A 21,868-nucleotide genomic window follows, 5' to 3' on the forward strand; every position below is an offset into this window, starting at 1 on the left:
CAATCTTGCAATGACCAATCTATCACATAGTACACCATCATCATATTATTTGGGTGGGAAGATCCTCACCTCCGTGTCCTTAATAGAATTGAAAATTCTTGACACGTCAGCTAGAATTTTTTTTTATTCTATGTCAGTCCACGGAGGCTCAGATTATGCTAGTTTAAAGTTGTTCCACCACCTTCGAGGCCACATCAACATTAGTTTTATGATAAAATGTCTTAAACGTTGAATCAGAGGACCAGTCTGCCGCAGTCATAATATCTTGTAAACTGGAGCCAGTATAAAAGGCCTTGGAAGCCATCGTTCCTCTAACAGAATGTACTCCGAACATTGTAGTATCAACACCTGCCTGCCTTTATAACCAAGTAACCCACCTGACTAAAGTCGCTGCAGTGACTGGGCGGAAAGGTCTCTGTAATGAAATCAACAATTGCCCGGCAACATAATTTCTGAACTCTCTAGTAAAATCCTTATAACATTTTAAACATTGTACCACACATAACTTGCTATGAAATACATCTGAAATGTGTCTTTGTCCTCCTAGAAATTTTGAAAGAGACTCCCAAAGGAGTAAATACTCTACCTGCTATATCCAAAGCTCGCACATCGAGACCCGTGTGCAGGATACCAAAGATAATAAAACAGTAAGTTTTGCCGACAATTGCTTAAGCAATAATCCACCATGAGCTGGCCAAGTCTTAAGGAAACGTAACACTACATTAACGTCCCACAAAGCAGAATACTTGGGGTTCAGAGGGTTAACCAAAGAATGCCCCTCACCACTTTACACACCAGGGGGTGTTCCCCCACCGGTTTACCATCCACGTGTGGATTTCCTGCTGAAATTGCTGAATGAAAATTGTTAATTGTCCAATACGCCATGCCTGAATCCACCAGTTCTGAAAGAAAATTAACTATCAGATGGATCCCGGATCCCAAGGGATCTTCTTGCCATTCAGAACACCAACTAACCCATCTACGCCAAGCTGATTCATATTGTTTGTGCGTAGCGGGTGCCCAACATTGTGACAGGAAGAACAGAGCCTCTTGTGAAACTCCAGGCACTTGCCATCGTCACCTGAAAGTCTCATCGCCATGAGTGACAGTTGGCCTTGCATTACCAACAGATGAGGTAAACCCAGAGGGTCCTCCAGAATTTCTGGAAATGACTATAGCTGCACTAGAAGTGCACATGATAAGGTTAGTGCCCCCGGAAACCATGTTTGCACTTTCCAACATGGTGAGATTAGTATCACCTCGGTCTTCTGTTGACGGACCTGTGCCAATACCCTCGGAGTTATGGCAAAAGGTGGGAAGGCATATAGAATGCCCATCGTCCATGACTAAAGGAATTCATCTGAACTGATCGCCAGAGGATCTGGTTGCCAGCTGTAAAACTGAGGTAGTTGTGCATTGAGTCTGGACGCAAAAAGGTCCCTTGAACATGGACCCCACTTGTTGTTCAGTTGCCTGAATATTCTGGGATGCAGTCTCACTGGCATCCCGCAGAAACTGGGAGTTCCAATCCGCTACCACACTGGAAGAGCCCAGGATGTATTCCGCTGTTACAGCTATATGATGGTCCAGGCAATAATGCCAAAAGTCTTTGGCTATCTCTACCAGAAGACGAGACCTTGTGCCCCCCAGATGATTGATGTATCGTATTGCCGACACATTGTCCATTCGCAGTAGAATGCAGCAACTCACCCGTTGCTGTGAGAGTGTCCAAATCGCAAACAAGCCTGCAAGAAGCTCCAGACAGTTGATATGGAGTTTCAGTTCTGCCTCGGACCACTGACCACCCATTCCCCGGCCGAGCCGCCTCAGGCTCCCCAGCCCCATCTGCTGGCATCTGATTCTATGGCACCTTCCGGACTGGCTGTGAAAATGGCCTTGCCATTCCTTGCATCCATGTGTTCCAACCACCAAGTCATCTCGATCAGGACCTCTCTGGAGATCGAGATCTGCTCTGCATAACTCAGACCTTTGCATAAATGCAGAATCTTCAAACGTTGAAGCGCCCTGTAATGTAAGGGCCCTGGGAATATCACCTGAATTGATGCAGCAAGAAGCCCCACCAATCAGGCCAGCGTCATTACGGATATAGTCGGAGAGTCAAGTGCTCTCCTCAACTCCTTCTTGATAGCCACTCTTTTCTCAATGGTAATAATAGCTGAGCAGTAATCGAGTCTACCTGAAACCCCAGGAATTCCATTGATTGCATTGGAATCAGAATGGACTTCTGTGCGTTGATGACAAATCCCAACTCTTGTAAGAGTTAGACCGTCCAGTTCATATGAAGAAGAACCGTGTCCATATTCTGTGCTATAATCAGAATATCGTCCAAGTAAATTATAAGTCTCACCCCTCGTTCCCTCAGATACTGAACCACAGGTTTTAGTAACTTGGTGAAACACCAAAGGGCGGATGAGAGAGCAAATGGCATGGCTGAAAACTTGAATGGCTGGTCTCTCCGCTTGAACTGCAGAAACCTTCGGTGAGGAGGAAAAATGGGCACTGCCAGGTACGCATCCTTCAAATCCAGATACACCATCCAATACTTTTCCAACAGGATGTTTCTTAATAAATGCATGCCTTCCATTTTGAAATGGCGAGACACTACCCAGGAATTGAATTCCCTCAGATTGAGCACCAGTCTAAAACCTTTGTCTTTTTGGGGCACTGGAAATATTGTACTTACAAAACCCAGCGGATGAGGAACTGTTTGCATGATTGCCCCTTTTTCCAACAGTGACTCAACCTTGTTGTCTATGAAAGACATCCCTGCATGGGAAAAATGTAGGGGTGGAGGAATATGAACCTGATGGAGTGAGGCGTAGAACTCTATCTGAAACTCTTTTACTGTCTGAAGGATCCAAGGGTCTTGTGTGATAGTCACCCACATATGGTGGAACAAAGCAATCCAACCTCCCACTTTGGTGTCTCCAGTTTGCATTTAGCTTACCTGAATAAGAGGTGCCTCCGGAGGAATTGTTCTGTCCTCTGTAACCTCTGTGTTGTCTCCCTCTGTCACCGCAATTGTGGCTAGGGTAGAATTTTGAGCTTGGGGACCACCTTTGCAACGCTGCTTCAAGCCTTGAGAGGTCTGATTAAATCCTTGGCCGGTCGCTCGACCTGTGAAGCGTCCGGCCCTGTTAAAAAGCCCAGTGTGGAATAATTTTTTAATGTTCGCCTGAGTCTTGTCAAGGGCGAAGAATGTGTTCACATATTTCCCCATCTCCTTCATTAATTTCTCCCCGAAAAGCATGCCTTTGGCAAGCGTGCCTGGTTCCATATTTGCCATTTCCGCTAGCTGTGGGTCAATGCGCATAAGGAAAGACCTTCTCCTGAGGAAACACATAGATTGTTGCGCTCACTCCAGAACCTCTGTGGGGTCAAAGGGAGTGTTGGAATCTTTGGTGGTGACCGCGGTATCCAGTATCTTTGTCAGGGGTCCAGTAACATCAATGAGTTTGTCCTGACAGCCCCTCCGAGCCTGGTCGAGTCCCTTTTTGGGATCCTTTGTGAACTTTTTCATAAAAGTGGCCATGTTCGGGTCTATTTCTGGTGTGCCCACCACTTTTCTTTTATTATCATTACTACAGGTACAGACAGAATAGATCTGATCTACACCGCAACAGGTGGTGAGTAACTAATATCACCAATTTCACACCTAAGAACAACAATAGGTTCTTAACCCCACCGGTCCTGACAAAAGCCTCTAGAGGTTCCAAGAGGCTGAAACATGTCCACCTTAATGACCACTATCACCAGTGCGTTAGATCAGTAACGAAGTCTACAAACGCACAACTTTGTTTTTTAACTTCCTAATTCATATACGTCAAGAATAAAACACAAGAGGCTTGAATTTAGGAATTTTAATTCACTAACTCTGGATACCTTCACAACCCCCCCTTTTTATTTCTGACCACTACTGTCAAACCAGCGGGTCACCCTCCAGGTGGAGGACAGCATATCTTACTAAGAAAAGACCCAATGATCATGCTGTTACGGTATACATAGGCGGAGAACCAACATATACCGCCCAACGCCTGTGTCCGTATATGAGGGTTCTTTTTACAGAAAACCAGCCGCGCAATTAAGTGACCCTGGTGACACAGGATGAGTGGTCCACTCTCAACCCCTTGATTTGTATAGTATATTTTATTATTCACGTGGGGGGAGCCACCCCTAATCCCCCCTAAGGCAGAGCCTTGCACCGGAAACTGCTCCGGTCAGCGTTAATGAGGGACTGGGGATAGAACAGTCAATTGGTTTGCTGATGTGTGAAGAGCCGATCGTTTAGCTCCAATCGGCTCTTCGCGCATTAGCAAAGCATGGGCATAAAAAGAGGACTGTTCCCTGAGCACGCAAAGCGCGACCCGCTCCCGCTCTACTACTTCATGCCCAAAGAGTGCCGGAGCGCTCAAAATGCCACAAACAACCGTCGGAAACTCTGAAGGGTGCAATAATATTGTCGACAACCGTGAAAACCACACAATCATGCAAACCACGGTAAACTGACAACTCAACACGGCACGCCTATGAATAACACCGTATTGGCGCCAGCATTCAAATCTTTTAACCCTTGCTAATAAATAAAATTAACAGAAAAGTACCCCCAAAGTTCAAGTGTATCGAGAGAAAAGGAAAAGGTACTTATCTTGCTGCTGCAGCAGCAAAGAAAGAGGAAGAGGAAGGTCATGCATGGACTATTATGTATGGGACTCATAAGTGATTGGTGCATACAGTGGAGGGGGTTGTCCTTCTGGAATTATGCAAATTTAAAGTTTATTGGCTGCTGTGAATGTCAGTAAAGTTAAGAGAAGCATAATCTGAGCCGCCGTGGACTGACATAGAATTGCGGAATTGATGCGCCTAATCACCTTGACAGGTCAGTACATTATTGGCGCGGGGAGGGGACATGCTTGTTCTTTAGCTTCGGAATTTTATATTACTTCAGTGTGGGTGTAAGGTTTGGGACTTTAATGATCTTCCCTTTTCTTGTTACAGGGGCATAACATAGCCCTGAACAACCCACGCCAGACTAGGAAGTCAGTCATTGTGCACACGTTTTCCTCTCTAATTAGCTCCACAATATATATATATATATATATATATGTTAGGTTAGTACTTTATTAGCACGGGGAGGGGACATCCTTGTCCTTTAGCCTCCGAACTATATATTACTTCGGTATGGGCGGAAGGTTTGGGGCTTTAATGATCTTCCCTTTTCTTGTTACAGGGGCATAACATAGCCCTGAACTAACACACGCCAGACTTGGAATTATAAGTAAGTCATTGCGCACATTGGTTTTCCTCTTCAATTAGCCCCACAGCATATATATCTCTTAGTCTGGATGGACACTGCGTGTATTTGAACCAGTCCATCTGTTACTTTTCATAATTCATACTTAAATATTGAGTACTATATAGACTGTACCGTCTAGAACTACTTACTAAATGGATTGCTGCTATCACCTGATTTTTTTTGTCACTGACTCCTATTAAATGTCTCCTTCCGCTTCTCTCTAGAGGGGCAAATTGGAGCTTTAAATAAAGGTTTGCAGGTCATTTGACTCAACCGGCAATTATATGTGACACATGGTTTACTACATACAGGAGGTAAGTCTCCTCTCAGGACTGATGTAAATATTAGTGACACATTTTTCCTTTATTATTGGACCGATAGAATACTTTTTATCCACAGGGACTCCTATATACTAATTAGACAAGCCTACTTCCCTGTCTTTTATCGTTATTTACTGAAACATAACGCTGTTTCTCACTAAAAACTTTTAATGTAAGTCACTTACCCTTACGTTTTTTTCGTTTACAATTAAGGCTCATTTAAAGAACCTCCTGAAATTAGTTACCTTGAAACTGTGATCTACTTTATGTTGCTTACATAAATCTTTTTGTAGTGCTGTACATTCTCTAGCAATGAAACTTCCTTCTACACGGTCAATCATCCAACCTTGCCTGGTACAGGTCAGTTGAGTTAGAGAGTCTTCATCAGACATTGCCCTGTAATCTCAGCACTTTTGAGGTACTTTTTTGTAGTACTATGTTCCTCAATTTTACGAAGGTTAAGTTATATCTTCAGTAGACATGCTCATAGTTGTTTCTCGTAGAACTTCCGGACAGTTACGCAACTCAACACTGCGAAGGGCAAACATTTATTTCTGAGTCTTCAATTTTCATAAATATTTGTAGGACCTACATGTGTACTACGTTCAAGGTTAGGCCCTCTTTCCTATTCTTTACTCTTTTACTGATAAGACCTGGCATGACCGATAGCACAAACTTTCTCCAAACACATCCTTTAGATTAGAATGCACATGGTGTGGTCACTACCATAACAATAAGACATCACTGAATTGGCATCCCCTTTCTCTGTTCTGTGTGCATATATGCTATATTCTTTCCTCTGAGCACACGTCGGAGTTCATCACGATCTCAGATTCGATCTCTCACATCACTTTAAGATTTCTGGTTTTGGTTTCTTTGGGCCTTCTTCTTCACTTTTGAAATAATAAAAGAACACCTACTTTTGTTTAATCGATATTGGACAGAATGTTCATTTGTTTGTAACTGTCTAATACAGATTTATACTTACATATATATTACTATTGTTTACAGCCTTGAAAAAGTTACGGATGTAACGAAACACGTGTCGGCTGTTGTTTTTTCTTCATCTCCAGGCTGTCTTGTTCCTTCATGTTCAAATGCTCACACCAAATGTGTGCATGTTCACAACAAATGCACCTACATATGAGATTGTGTATGAACCTTTAAATTTAAGAAAAATTGCAGTGCGACGATTGGTATCTCCTGTGATTTGAGCTACTGAAATGTATGCAAAATTGTAGCTTTTAATACAAGTAAGAGCAAATAGATAAATATTCGGAGTGCCAGAGTACAATTCTTAAACTTAGCTTTAGCACCGGGACCTGGCTAGATCTTTGTGCACCAACACCTTAGGTAGTGGGGTGTCCTGTTACCTTGATTGGTACAGAGACTTATGTTTCCTCGATTCCTCAAAAACATAACCTTACCCACATCAAATTTTTCCAGTACTGAGATGCGACTTCCGATGCACCTCCCCCCCCCCCCCACGGTTTATAATGCAAAAACGACATTGTAATTGTAATTGTCATGTTAAATTCTACTGACTGATTAGTGGTGTAAAAAAGTCATAATTGATTAAAAGTGCAAATATGATTCTGTACAGTGACTGACCAGAGCAAAACGATTTTTTCAAATGGCCAGTGAGGGAAAATGTTTTCTTTTGCATTGGCTGGTGCAAAAGGCAATGCCTATACCCAAAATGTAAAATTTGAGTAAGTAAGGAGACCTTTATTATATTGCTGTTATCCCCTTTGACCTAAAATGTGTGATAGTGTGCAAATTACTTTATCAACCCTTTTGCTCCATCGTATGTAAAAATGGAGGACGTTTCGAAATATACAAACTACCAGTGTTAGTTACTGTAAAAATTGGTACTTTCTCATCAACTTGGAAATAGGTGGGTGCAAAGTTTTTGTTGCATGTGCAAAATCTACGTAGATCATAATTATTGTCCAACCCATAGTTCACAGAGATTTTATTTTTATTTATATTATTTATTTATGCGTTTTTATATAGCGCGGACTTTACCGAAGGCGTCAGAGAGCTTCCTAATAGGAACAGAAAATTACAAATGAACAAAATTACAAAAGCAGACGATAAGTTACATGAGGTAAAAGTGACAATTGTGAGCAAACAAAATACATGAGGTAGCAAACAGTGCAATACAGGAGGAAAAAGTGACAAGTGTGCAGGTTATAATAGAAAACAAAGTACAATTAGAGGTATAATACTGCTATATATGCTAGACACAGAGGCACAAGAACAAACGTTACATAGGCAATGGTGGCACTTGTGCAAGTATCAACAGCAAACAAAATGTGAGAGGTAACAAAACAGTGTGTTACAAGAGAAAAGTGACGTGTGCAAGTTACAAAAGGGTACCATTCACAGGTACAAGGATAATACTGCAATAAATGGTAAACACTCAAACTACCAGAACACACTGGGAAGGCACTTCCATAGTCATGGAGAATAGTTTTCAGTGATGGGAGGTCTTCCTTCAGATAATAGAGAGGGCGTGAATTACTTTAGGAGGTGTCTTTGGAGGAGAAGAACTTTGAGGTCCGTTTTGAAGACCTGGGAGGAGGTGGTGGTCTGGAGCTGAGACGGAAGTGAGTTCCATATTCTCAGTGCGTTGCCTGAAAAGGATTGGGCCATCGATCTTTCCTTATTGAAAGTGGGAGGTTCAAGCAGTAGATTTTCCGCATCACGTGAAGGTCTAGAGCCCCCAGAGAGCTTCAGCTTGTTCGCCAGGTAGCGAGGAGAGGAGGAGCGCAAGGCTTTGTGGGTAATACAGGCAGTCTTGTAGATAGCTCTAGCCTCGATGGGAAGCCAGCGGATGGTGGATAACATTGGTGTGATGTGGTTGCTTCTTTTGGCTCCATAAAGGAAACGAGCTGCTGATGGAGAACAGATCTAAGGGGGGACAAGTGGGATTGGGGGAGGCCAGTAAGAAGAGAATTGCAGTAGTCCAGTCTGGAGAGGACCAGCGATTGCATCAGGGTTTTAAGGTCCTGCTCCGGGAAAAAGCTACAAATTCCCCAAAGAAGGCGCAATTGGTATCGAGCAGACTTTGCAATGGAATTGATGTGGGAGATTAGATTGAGTTTTTTGCCAAGTATGACACCAAGAGATTTTGCGCTGTCGACAATGATGGGTTTATTGTTAAGTAGATTCGTCTGATCCTTCCATGATTGAACCAGGGGAGGAGAGAGTGAGGAGGAGAGGAGGAGGAATTCAGTTTTGGCGGGATTCAGAATCAGTTGATGAGTTGACATCCAGTTTTGAATGGAGTCGAGAGTAGAGCTTAGGATGGAGAGATCGTGAGTGGAGGCAACCTTGAGGTAGATTTGAGTGTCGTCTGCATAGAGATGATAGTGGATCCCGGATTTACTTAGGAGATTTCCCAGTGGTTCTAAATAGAGATTGAACAAAGTGGGTGCAAGTATAGAGCCTTGAGGAACACCTTGACCTACCTCACACAGGAGATGAAAGACTGATCTCTATTTTGATCATTTGGGATCTATCTGAGAGGAAGGAGGCAAACCATCTAAGCACAGTGCCCTCCAAGCCCATTCTCTGTTGAAGAGTGTTGAGGAGGGTGTTGTGATTGACAGTGTCAAAGGCCGCTCGATCTGGAAAATCATGGACTAAGGTGATCGATTTTTTTGGCAAATTCCCGTTTTTAAAAAGAAAGCCGTCTATAGAGAACATGATGCAATCATCGAGTACTAATCAGGCCCGGTTCTGGAGGGTGGGCCGGGTCCACCCAAGCTGGCCACTTGGCCCACCCATGGCCCTATCACACGCAGAAAACCATCTTCTTGATGCAAACAATCACATGTTTGGGCAGACTTGCAATCAAAATGCAATTGTGCTTCTTTCATCTCTAACTCCAATGCCTTGGGCTACAGGTAAGTGCCTGAAGGCAGGGGTGAGGTCTCGGGGATGGCTAATATTACTGTGCATATGTAAACATATTGGGTACCTAAGAATCCACCGCTATATCCAGACTACAAGATATCATTACACAGGTATTAAGAGGTTATGGTGCAAACAGTGTGAAGGATTCTGCCATTGCAAGGAAAGTAAGTGAAAATTAGCATTAGTAGTGGTTTAGGGCCAGGGCAGCTACAATTGTGACTGGGAAAGACAAAATTATGCGGCAGGGTTGACTAAATTATATGGCAAAGAAAGCCAAATTACTTGGCGTAATGTGACACATTTTGTGATAGTATTAGTTCATTTATTTTGACATGTTAACACTGTCCGGGTAACGTTTACACTTCATTATCACCACTTTAACACCGATATAGAGCACTAGGCAACTGAAAGGTAACCAGTAAATTTTTGCACAGTGCCTTCCACAACTCGACATATCTCACTGCCTTTTTAGTAGCTTTCACTCTGTTTGATCTAGAAGCAACATTTTGCTTTGTTAAAATGGGCCTAATTTGCAAATTATGCAGCAGATGATGTATTATGTGGAAAATGTGGCAAAGCCATAATTATGCGCAATGTGCTGCATTGGCAGAGTTGCATCATTCCAGTGGCCCTGATTAAAGCACTAAGTTAAGCATAAAATACTGATGATGGCAAAGTTTTTTCTATTCTTTATTGAAAAGACTTGTCAAGATTCTCAAATACAGCACAGATACAGAATGGGAAGGAGTAGCGCATGTAACCATCACACAAAGAACAAGCATTTGCAATGCAATAGGTCTCGCATTAGGAAAGTTTGAGCTTTTGGTCTTGTAAATGACAATTTTTTTATTTATGTGTTGGTTTTAAAAATAGCTAAATTAATAGCTTTGTCATTTACAATGCCAATAGTTATAACTTTCGCAAATGTGACACCTATAACCTGGGGTTGCGCTGAGTGATGCTGTGGTGGTACTGAGTGGTGCTGTGGTGGTGCTGAGTGGTGCTGTGGTGGTGCTGAGTGATAATGTGGTGTTGCTGAGTGATAATGTGGTGGTGCTGAGTGATGCTGTGGTAGCGCTGAGTGATGATGGTGTGGTGATGCTGAGTGGTGCCTTGGTGGTGCTGAGTGGTACTGTGGTGGTGCTGAGTGGTTCTGAGTGATGCTAGGGTGGTGCTAAGTTTATTCCATTTATTTTTTCTACGGTACACATACTATCTCACACGTTAGATAGAGTGAGGGCGATAGATAGATAGATAGATAGATAGATAGATAGATAGAAAGAGTGAGGGCGATAGATAGATAGATAGATAGATAGATAGATAGATAGATAGACAGATAGACAGACAGACAGACAGACAGACAGACAGACAGACAGACAGACAGACAGACAGACAGACAGATAGATAGATAGATAGATAGATAGATAGATAGATAGATAGATAGATAGATAGATAGATAGATAGATAGATAGATAGATAGATAGATAGATAGATAGATAGATAGAGTGAGGGCAATAGATAGATAGATAGATTGATATATAGATAGATAGATAGAGAGATAGATAGATAGATAGATAGATAGATAGATAGATAGATAGATAGATAGATAGATAGATAGATAGAGTGAGGGCGATAGATAGATAGAGTGAGGGTGATAGATAGAGTGAGGCTGATAGATAGATAGAGTGAGGGCGATAGACAGATAGAGGGAGATAGATAGATAGATAGATAGATAGATAGATAGATAGATAGATAGATAGTGATAGATAGATAGATAGATAGATAGATAGATAGATAGATAGATAGATAGATAGATAGATAGATAGATAGATAGATAGATAGATAGATAGATAGATAGATAGATAGATAGATAGAGTGAGGGCAAAAGATAGATAGAGTAAGGGCAATAGATAGATAGATAGAGTGGTGGCGATAGATAGATAGAGTGAGGGCAATAGATAGAGTGAGGGTGATAGATAGAGAGATAGATAGATAGAGTGGTGGCGATAGATAGATAGATAGATAGATAGATAGATAGATAGATAGATAGATAGATAGATAGATAGATAGATAGATAGATAGATAGAGTGATAGAGAGGGCGATAGATAGATAGATAGAGTGAGGGCAATAGATAGATAGATAGATTGATAGATAGATAGATAGATAGATAGATAGATAGATAGATAGATAGATAGATAGATAGATAGAGTGAGGGCGATAGATAGATAGAGTGAGGGTGATAGATAGAGTGAGGGTGATAGATAGATAGAGTGAGGGCGATAGATAGATAGAGGGCGATAGATAGATAGATAGAGTGATGGCGATAGATAGATAGAGTGAGGGCAATAGATAGAGTGAGGGTGATAGATAGAGAGATAGATAGATAGAGTGGTGGCGATAGATAGATAGAGTTAGGGCAATAGATAGGTAGATAGAGTGATGGCGATAGATAGATAGAGTGAGGGCAATAGATAGAATGAGGGTGATAGAGAGATAGATAGATAGATAGAGTACAGGCAATAGATAGATAGATAGATAGATAGATAGATAGATAGATAGATAGATAGATAGATAGATAGATAGCAATAGATAGGTAAGAGTGAGGGAATCACAGGAGTGACAACAAAAAATACAAGGGTGTATAACCAGGAGAAAATAGTCCACTCACAACAGCAATTTCAGCGGACACATTTTTTTTCCGTAAATGAATAATACTATTAAAAAATAGAGGGCTAAGTTTTTTCAATTTATTCTTTCTACGGTACACGTACTATCTAACACGTTTTCCAAAGAATGTACATAACCTATAAAATAGGCCCAATAAAACCTTCACAGTGGTTTTGAGTGAAAGTACACACGCAAAATACTAGCCTTTGCGGTGTTGCAGCTATCATATATTCTTTCAAATTTCTTTGACAAGAAATGCTAGTTCCAGAAAACAGGGCCTTACGACAAGAAAAAAGATCAGGACAAGCATACGTAAATACGTACTGAAATGACTCGACCTAATTCCTGAGTGCAAGGAAGGATATGGACTCCCTGTCTGTTGTTTGAAGGCTGAAACACAGGAATAAACAGGGTTCAGTGGTGGGCCCCTCAGGCCTATATGCCCCGGTGCAACTGCTCCACCCTTAAAAGCTACATACCTGGCAGTATCCTAAACATGCCACGGTTTCCGCCAAGCGGTAATGTAACTTATTAACATACTGTTATCTCAAGATTAATAATTACTCCTTTATTAAAAAATCCAAAAGCATGTCCTCTGGTGATTTCTAGCTACACTGCTAAATGCAGATGGGACCCTTAAATGAGTGCCTCTGGGCATCACAGGGCATTCTATGAGGGCACAAGTTGTGACAAGCTATCAGCATACTTTGAGGGAATTCAGGAGGTATAGGTGGTCATCTGACAACATTCGTCTACACGTATGCACTGGTTTAGTGATCGGTACGGGGCCAGCACCCCTGCAGCCAGCTGCTAGAACAGATCAGAATGTGTCTACCAGGGGCTACGAGCAAAGGCAGCGGCAGCAGCATGCTGGGCGAACCCCAGCACAGGAGGTGGGGTGGGGAAGGAGACGAGGAGGTGGAGAGAGCCTGAGGAGAGAGCGAGAGTGAAGAGGTGTGTAGCAGGTTGTAAGAGTGCTAGGAATGGCCAGAGAGAGAAAGGGAGAATGATGACACGTGAGGCGGAGGGAGGGAAGTGGGCAAAAAGTGAGGTAGAGAATTGAGGCCGACAAAAATTGCTGGAAAATAAAAGGGGGCCAGGTCGGAAAGAGGGGGGGGGTCATGTTTTAAAGGGGGAGTGGATAAGGAGGCTAAAAAGCAAAGGGCGAAGCATAGAGGTGAAGAGGGAAGAAGGTGTGAGGAGCAGGGAGCTGAGAGAAGCACAAACGTTTAGTGAAGCAAGGAAGATTAGGATCAAAGAGCAGTGGAAAAAGTAAGATGAAGGCGTAATAAGAAAGTGGACGGGCAAAAGAGGCACTGAGAAACAGAGAAAATAAGTTCAAGGAGTAGGGAGCGTGGAAGTAAACAAAGGAAGAAAGAGAGACGAGAACGGCTTAAATGTACATACATGGGAGAGAAGAAAGGAACTAAGAAAGAGGGAAGTGGAAAAGCAGAGAGGAGAGATGGGGGAAAATAAGGGGGGAGAGGCAGAGTGTGGAAAGGGAGAAAAGTGGGGAGGGAACGATTGTCTTTTGCAAGCAACTAAATTAGTTTGCAGCAATACCGCCAAATCTGAAGTGCGTCTCTATGTGGGATGCATAACCATTTTTTATGCTACTTCTTAATCCTCAATTTGACATGGTCCCGAGCCCCGTAAACATATCTTCAAAACAGAAAGACAGTCGTCTTATTGTAGACTGTTACTGCAGACATTTCCACAGTAAATTACTTTTAAGAGAAATGTCACAAATCGCATTCTCAAAAGTCACGTCTTTGAATTTATGACTTAATCTACTGCACCTTGACAGACCTCCGACAATCTTCATTCTCTTCCGAACACTTTACTCACCGTTTCCGAGTTCTGCCAAGACATTTCTTTCCTGATTGCGAATGTATTTTCTAGATTAAATTCCCGTCTCTAAAGCCTGTCTAAATACGCCAGTGCTGCACAGTTTAGTAAAGCAAGGAAGATAAGGATCAAAGAGCAGTGGGAGAAGTGAGACAAGGTGCTCAGCAGATGGTGCGAGGGTAACCCTGCTTGTCTGCTCGCCACCGCATCAGAAGATTCAGAGGCGGGTGAGGTGAGAAGAGGTTGGGGAGTGGGAGACGCAATGCGAAGGGGCAGGCGGCTTACAAGAAGCACGCTTGGTGGGAAGCAATGCGGTTTAAACTTATGGCTGCTTTACCCCTTCATTTGGAAAAAGGAGAACAGCCGCAAGGGAGGGGTAGGCTCAGAAGAGATTCAGCAGCGGTTGGACGAAAAGTGGTTGCAGCATTTGGAGTCCGGGAGGCACACTTGCCCCTTGCATGTGCCTCATCGGAGGATATTAGGACCTAAGTTGCAAGAGTGGGGCAGGGAACACAAAATAAAAGTGAGCACGCTGAGGATCTAATCGGACAAATGCCATTGGGTAATAGCATCAGCAATTGTCTCCGCAACGTTGAAATGGAGAGGGGAGGAGAGAGACAGCGATGAGGACACAGAGTTGGAAGAGGCAGGGGAGGCTGCAGGCGTTGACAGGGAAAGAAGGCAGAAGTAGGCCTATGCGAGTTTTTGCTATGAACAAGAGACCGGTAATAATAAACAAGTAATGAAATGTATATCTAGGTCTGGAGCGTGAGAGGAAGAGAGCCCAGGAAAGAGGAGCGCAGCGAGGCACAAAAGTGTGTAAAGAAGGTGGTAGATGGGGGTGCGACGAGAGAGAAAACTAGGGAGGTGGGGGAGCGGATCCCTTTGAAGCACGGCCTCGCGGCCGTGAAAAGGGAAACAGCAGGGATGTAACTAGGGGGGAGGAGAAGTGAGGCCGAGCGCGTGCTGGGGTGAATGCCGGAGGCTGCTGGGGGACCTTCAGATGCCTGTGGGAGGGAGGCTGATGGGTTTGATGTGGCCGTGCATGAACTGGACGAAATCCGCGATGGTTTCAGAGCTTGGTTTGCCCTTTATACTCTCGTCTATTTATCCCTTACCGGATAGAATAGTCGAGACCTAAAAACCATGCAAATAATTCCATGGTAGCACCGGTAAAAGGTGCTGCTGCTGTCCTGCTGCTGTCCTGCCTATTCTCAATCTATAGAGGTGCTTGCAGAAGGTAGAGCTCGCTAATATGATTAGAAGAAATTTAAAGAAGCGAAGCCTCACTTTTTGGCACCGTTGACTCTGCGTTTATTCTCTCTCAACAAATTCTCTCATTTTGTCACATGAATTTACCAAAATGGATTATAATCAGGACTACTACAATTATGTGATTATGTGATCATGCAGACACAGCAATGTATTCATAATTATAGATATGTTGCATTTGCCACATAATCTGCTGGTTTCAGATTTTTAAAAAATACCATTGTAAACAGATCAAAAGTTACTGTTGCTCCATGTTGGAAGGCACACTTGTTGCTCCACAGTGGAAGGCCCTTCACAAATGTTTACTGGTCAACGTTCAGTTGATTAATACTGTAGTGGCCTTTTAAACTGTCACGGATGAGAATAAACTTTGCCCAGAGAGTGTTCACAGGTGCAAAAGATAACAAAATAATAAAGTAGTAATATTACCCCTATTACGTTGCATATTTCAATCAACCCGGCTGCATAATTGTGTTCTTCCCATTGCATAATTTCTCGTCAGTCCTAAACTGATCGAATAATATACAGGGCTCAGTTAATCACTTGCTGAGGAAATATTCCTGCAAACTGTGGCTTCACAAGGTCAAATCTGAAAAAAGCGTATGACAGTGTAGAAAATATGCTTTTTTTGCATGATCACACTCGTTTTTTTTGCCTTTTTCTTGAAACTATTTTGCTAGTCTTTGAACTCTCTGCTGGTTGTCTTGTGCAGAAACCCGAAGTACAGATTAAAATATTAACACTGTTATATTGGGTTTGTGGTCAGCATGGAAAATAATTAAACAAATATTTGTAAGACAATATGAATCTAATTTAAGTGGCAATTTTAATATGCATTCAGTAAAGGTAACTTTTAGAAAGCTACATTTACCCTTTCTGAAGCTCTTGGAGGCTAATTTGCATTGGCTATCCAGCAACTACCCAGCTAGTACTCAGTATTTAATGAGGTGTGAAACTCCATCCAGGAGCCACACAATAGATTACTTTAATAGGCAGGTCCACCTTAATGGTAAGTTATGACTCCTCTGAGCTCAGCTGGACATTCGTGAGGGCTACTGCTCCTACTGTTGGCACACAATGTCAAAGCCTTCCCAAAAGGCCTGTCCGAGACACATGTAAACACGTTGTGCCTTAAAAGGGAGCAAACAGAGTCAGATCGTAATTCTTTTGTTTCCTCTGTCTAGTTGCATAATGACCATCCTTTGTCTTACCAGACCTCTGTCTCATTTTTTGTTGTTGGTCAAGGGCCTGCTTCAAACTGAATTTTAGTGTTAGATGTGGGCGGGCACTAGTCATTACCATATCACAATGTTCTACACACCCTCAGCTACCAGTGCCCAAGGTTAATGTGCTGAAGACTTTGACCATCTTGGCAGTGCCCTGACACCACTTTCGGCCTGTTTGTAGTAAGGAAAACAGGAACTATTGAAACAAGCATTTGCAATGCAATAGGTCTCGCATTAGCAAAGTTTGAAGTTGTTGGTATTGTAAATGGCATTGTTTTTTTATCTATTTGTCTATAAAAGCATCAGTGGTGCATTATTTATTCTAGTTGTATGTAGCACTATGCACCGCCACACAGCACCCGAACCAGAATTAGTGCATGTGCTCGGCGGTGGTAACCGTCTCTGAAGTTTTAAAGCGGTTTACTAGAATAATAGCTCGATGCCGAGATGTGTAACTCGCAGGTCAGGGTTCGGTCCTGTAGATGAATAAACTATTTTTAAGCGGCACTGCGAAAGAAACAAGTTCACGAGCTACTCGTTGGAGATGCCTCTTCCACATCAACTAAGAACACAATATGATTCTTCTAGAAATTAAGAGGTGTGAACACGGAAATAACCCTGAATGGATTAAATGCGATCTGACAGGGAGGCTGGGAGGAAGGGGTAGAAGTGTAGCGTATGTGGGAAGTTGAAGACTGCGCTGGGTTAAGAGTGAGCAGCCGGCTGGTGAATGACACAAGACCTGGGTTTTCTTGTCTGCTGTCACATTCTAGGGGTCCCGTCCCTACTTCCTTCCCAGCTCTTGCTAACTGCTGCAGAGTCCCCCCATAACCCCTCACATCCCTCCCCGACCCCAGGTCACCAGAGGCCGGAGCTGTTTCTCCTTCTTGACAAGGTGCTATCCAGCGACAAGCAATGACTGACTTTAGTGTCTACCCCCAGGGTCTGCCGGGCTCTACTCATCAGTGCTAAATGAGATAATGCCCCGCCAGTGACAACTATGAAAAACGAGCAATTATTTAAACTTATTTAAACTTGGATCTAGCAGGTATTTGCCAATAAAAGCAATTTTTTACACCCTCCTAACTCTGGTACTTATTGGAACTTAGATTGTGAGAGTTAAATGGTTTGCCCAGGATAAACAATATGGCATACTGGGAGAGTCGGGAATTAAAAACATCAGGACCCGCAGTCTGTTGTCAGTTAAACAGCTCAGCAGGTTAAGCGCATGCTGCATAGAGTTAGATATAGCTTGTCATCTACAATTCCATCTCCCGACAATTGTAACTCAGCGAGTCACCCGCCTTGGACCAATAAAATGATCAGCAATAAATCAGGCAATAAAAACACACATCCTTGCATTAGGTTTGTGGTATGTGAGGCGGTGATACCAACAACCACTCAAGACCCCGGTCTCAGAGATCTGAGTTCGGTTGTTGTGAGAAGGATGCACTGAGTTTATGAACTTGTTTCTTCGGGTCTGTCCACGCGCTCAGCCTCTGACGAAAACAGGTCATCCCCGTAGTCATCATGTCATGTCCCCAAAAGATGAGAAATGTTACTGCCCCATTATTTCCAGTCTCAGACCATCCGCACACCTCTTCCAAGCGCCAATTTTTATATTATTAGAGCACTATGGAAACATGGTCATGTAATTTAATATAACTTTTCAAGTACGGCGTACAGGAGCATGCTATCACTGAAACGGCACTATATGTACACGATACACATTTAAATACAGAGTACTCCTGTTAAATTACTTATTACATGCCCGATCAAAACGAGATCCGACAAAATCCGCTTACATCCTGGCCCCAATGCATGCTTGGCAGGCTAAAACTGGGAGTGCATCGAAACTAGCGAACTCCAGTACCAAGCGCTACCTGATCGCAGTACATGTACATTTCACACGTATTTTCCATGTATGTACATTTCGCCTTGGGGAAAAGCATGTCATCATGGACATGAATTCCTGACGTCCCCTCAGACTAGTTAACGCCCGGGCACTTATCCTCACATTATCTAAATGCCTGCTCCATCTGTCCCTGTGGGATGTACTGCACAAAGTTGGTTTAGAAGCAGAATAAAGTTAAACACGCTTCCACAATGGCAATCTGGGATTGCAACTGTGACCAAGCTGCTAAGGAAGGACATTTCAGTGGTATGTAGGGTTTACCAGCCACCTGAAGTGGAGACGTCTGTTACTGCAGTCACAAATATTTGACACATACTAGTCATTTGACTGACACATAAGGTAGCAGTGATTTGTAGACGTAAAGTTCAGAACTGGAAACAGTGTCCACGAGGACATGGAGTGAGGTGGTCACCCTCGTACAGCCCCGATGAGCCAGGTATAAAGGTGCTGCCCCAGGAGTGGTCCAGGAAGCGCTATTGCCCTCTTACGAAGGGCTCGTACTTACACTTACACTGATGCTCATCTTCTGCCAGGGTGGGTCGGTGCCCTGCACCACGCTGTCCAGCACCAGCACCTCCTCCACGTTGGACGCCTCGAAGCAGTGGCTATATCTTTGATAAACTCGGATAACAAGCTTTATGCCAAGATCCTGGCTATGCGGTTGGGGAGGGTTATTGGCGGACTCGTCTCCCCATGGCAGCATGGGTTTATCCCCGGTCGTGGAACGGCGGATCACGTTAGAAGAGCAATCTCACTGTTCGAGGCCTATGCTGCTGGGGGGAGAGGAGTAGCCATGATCCTCCTGGACGCAGAAAAAGCGTTCGATCGCGTCAGATGGGTCTATCTATGGAATGTATTGATGGCGAGAGGGTTTGGCCCAAAAATCAGGACGGCCATTAAAGCCATGTATTGCGACCCAAGGGCCCGAATACAGCTGATGGGCCAGAGTTCGGACAGGATTGGGATAAGCAGGGGCCCCCGTCAGGGGTGTCCCTGCTCACCCATCCTGTTTGCTCTGTATATCGACCCTCTGGTTAGGCAGATTCTAGGGAACGGGGGAATACAGCCGGCAGTAACAAATGGATTTACGAGCAAAATACTGGCATATGCCGATGACCTGGCAGTAACTACACCAAAGCCAGCTGAGGCTATGAAGGTATTGGTAGAGATTGCTAGCGAGTTTGGTATGCATTCGGGGTATCGCTTGAATGAGTCAAAGACCCAGGTAATTTGTTCCAGGGGGATAGTTAAAATCGATCAAAGATATGTCGACTCGGCCACTTACCTCGGGGTAATAATTAATGCTGAAATAGGCTCTATTATACAAGATAATTATCTCCCGCTTTTTAAGAAAATTGAATCGGATTTAAAGCGGATGGACTCATTGCACCTTACACTTATTGGGAGAGCCAATGTGTTAAAGATGACCATGCTGCCTAAACTACTGTATCTGTTTAGATGCATACCATATCTAATTGACGAGGGTATGTTAAAAAAGATCGAGTCTATCTTTAACAGTTTTTTATGGCAGTATGGTAAAACCAGGAGGGCATTAAAATTTATGACCCTCCCCCAGGAACGCGGAGGCTTGGCGATTCCAAATATTAGATTCTATCACTGGGCTGGGTTGCTAACTCAGATGTCCATATTATTTGAGCCAATGTCCAGAGAAAGATATACAAATGACCCTACCTCAGATCTATATGTTTTACCTTCAATGTACGAACTACTGATGGGAAAGGAGGCTGTGGGGGTTTTGTTGAGAAAAACCAGTCGCAGATTTTTTAAAAAATCCCGCTATAAGGCGGCTTTAAGTGCCTGGGATTTGTGGAAAAATCTGCAGAAACTATTCCATATCCCTAAGATAAATCTATATACCCCGCTGTGGAACTCAGGGTATACACCTAATTTGGGTGTGGATGGGGCTTGGAAGTGCTGGGAGCAGTTGGGTATTCGGACGGTGGGCAATGTGACGTTGAATGGAAGCGTCGCTAGCTTCAACTGGCTGCAAGAGAAATATGGTCTCCCCAACGACCAAATCTTTAAGTACCTCCAGGTGTCACAAACACTTAAATCGGTTATGTCTGATATCCTGTCTGAGTCATATTGCCCGGTACTGGGGTATTTGCTAGGAGGAGGAGATAGGATTAGCAGTATATATCAAGCACTAATTGAAAAATCCCCCGACGATCTTGAGAAACACGAGGTTGCCTGGGCAGTTAGACTCCAAGATCCAGATACCGATTTTGATAAGGCCCTGAGCTTGGATAAGCAGGTACTTCGATCCTCAAATTTGAAGGTTCAGCATTTTAAAACACTTTTTAACTTGTATTATACACCATCTAAGCTACATGATTGGGGCATGAGAAATGACAGTAACTGCCCCAGGTGTCAGAAAGGTCCAGGGGATTTATTACATATGTTCTTTTACTGTGAGCAGCTTAATTCGATCAAATCTGAGATAGAGAAATTTCTAGAGGGGCTGCTAGGCTTAAAGATCTGCCTATCCCCGACAATAATGATACTCGGGAGTGATAGTAAAACGGCCCGTCTGAACAAAGAAACAGAGGCCTTTATTTTTATAGCTGTTGCTGTTTTACGCATCCTACTATCAGCTGCTTGGAAGGATCCTAATGCCCCAACCTTCCAATTGTGGCTGAACAGGCTTCTTGGTCTCCATAATATCGAATCTACTTTATATTCTTATAAGGGGAAGAAAAAACGGGATTTTGGAAATAAGATTTGGGACCCCTTTAAAATCTGGAGAGAGGGGCAGCGTTGAACATCGGATGATGAGCTTCTAATATGTATATTTATTTGCATATGCAAACCCCTGTACAAAGTTATTTATAGAATGACTAGCGCTATGTATGATGTTTTAAATGTATACTGAAACGTATTATGAAACAATGGAATTTCTTCTTCTTCATTAAGATGTATGTTTTTTGTACCAATGAATTTTCAATAAAAAAAAAAAAAAAGAAGCAGTGGCTCCCAACCCTCCTGATGCTCTCTTCGATGTCAGCGAAGCGGAAGACACAGAGGGCCGACTGGCGGTCCGCCTTCTCGAAGACCCCAAACAGGAGCCCCTGGGCCTCAGGGCCCAACATGGCGGCCTCAGCGTCGAAGACGGACACCAGGCTGTTGTAGACATCACCTTTGGCCCCGCAGCATAGGCCCAGCTGGATGTAGGACTCCATCTCATTCTTGGTCTCAAGTGGGGGGCTCTGGTCCCTCCGGGTGTGCAGACGGATCAACTAACATACACAGCAACAGCCTTTGCGGCGCCCGAGCCCCAGAAACACGGACCGCAAAGAGGAAATCGCGAGGGTGGACGGCGGGTTCCGAGGAAAGTAACATTATTTTTTAATAGCAAAGAGA

The 21,868-nt window shown here is 43.4% G+C and overlaps 1 pseudogene; it reads right to left on the minus strand.

Annotated features, from left to right (window-relative positions):
• Positions 1-920: 920 nt before the first annotated feature.
• LOC147692400 (uncharacterized) lies at positions 921-3,307 on the minus strand (annotated as a pseudogene).
• Positions 3,308-21,868: the final 18,561 nt, after the last annotated feature.

This window comes from Lissotriton vulgaris, chromosome 9 (genome assembly GCF_964263255.1).
Source record: "Lissotriton vulgaris chromosome 9, aLisVul1.2, whole genome shotgun sequence".
NCBI lineage: Eukaryota > Metazoa > Chordata > Amphibia > Caudata > Salamandridae > Lissotriton > Lissotriton vulgaris.